This window comes from Otolemur garnettii, unplaced genomic scaffold (assembly GCF_000181295.1).
Source record: "Otolemur garnettii isolate 467f Iridium unplaced genomic scaffold, OtoGar3 scaffold00005, whole genome shotgun sequence".
NCBI lineage: Eukaryota > Metazoa > Chordata > Mammalia > Primates > Galagidae > Otolemur > Otolemur garnettii.
The window spans coordinates 24,279,136-24,280,297 of NW_003852400.1; positions in this window are offsets into that span (position 1 = coordinate 24,279,136).

The window sequence follows — 1,162 nt, forward strand, 5'->3', positions numbered from 1 at the left end:
AGGAGTTGGAGGTTGCTGTGAGCGTGATGCCATGGCACTCTACCCAGGGGGATAGCTTGAGGCTCCGTCTCAAAAAAAAAAAAAAAAAAAAAGACAGTAATACACACACACACTCTCACTTTTTCTTTTTCTCTAGGGAGAACCACTGTTAAGAATTTGGTGCACATCCTTACCGATGTGTGAGTGTGTATACACATACATATATGATGTACGTATAATTATATTACCAAAATCGGATCATATACTATTTATGCTATTTTGCAACTTGTTTCTTATACCTAACAATGTCTTTTGTACTTTTACATGTCAGTAGAAATGGCTCTAACTCCATCTTTATAAAAAAAAAAAAAAAAACTGGATAGGCAACACATGAACGTGACACACTCCAAGCCTCCTCAAACTATGGCCCACAGGCCACATGCAGCCCACCTAGGACATTTATCTGGCCCACCAGGTGTTTTTGCCACCGCTGCCTGTCCTGCTTAGCAGCCGACTTGTCCCAGGGCCAGCAGTCTGGCCCTCCAACTGTCTGAGGGACAGTGAACTGGCTCCCTGTTTAAAAAGTTTGAAGACCCCTGTCAGTTATACAGTATAAAAGGGACAACAGGAGGAGAGAATCTTTCTCCATCTCCTAGCCAGTTTCTCTCCAGAGACAAACACTATTATCAGCTCCTTAAATGTCCTTCCACTGTTAGGCGAGGCATAGAGGCATATATATGTGTGTCTTTATACAAATGATAGGATACTATGCACACTGTTCCATACCTTGTGTCTTAAAATTTAACTGTGTATCTTAGAGATCATTCTGTGGATACGGCTGCCTCGTACCTTTAAACAGCAATATATTAATAGTACTTTTTTCTACCGTATCTTTAATCAGATCCTGTATCTGGATAGTTCTAATTTTCCACAATTAGCCGAACACAATCATCCTGAGCAATAAATTAGAATTAATTCAGCAAAAGGAAGGAGAAGAAACTGAAAAAAAAGAAGGCCTGAGAAGGCATTTGAGAGTCTGAGGAATTGTGAATTAAGACTAAATCTGAAGGGCTTCATCACCCTGAAAGTACATTATTAAAAAACAGTGAGAAATTCAAGGTGATAAGAACATTCTTATCTTTAAAGAGGAATGGATTATTTTTGTCACTTTCAGAGAAGATAC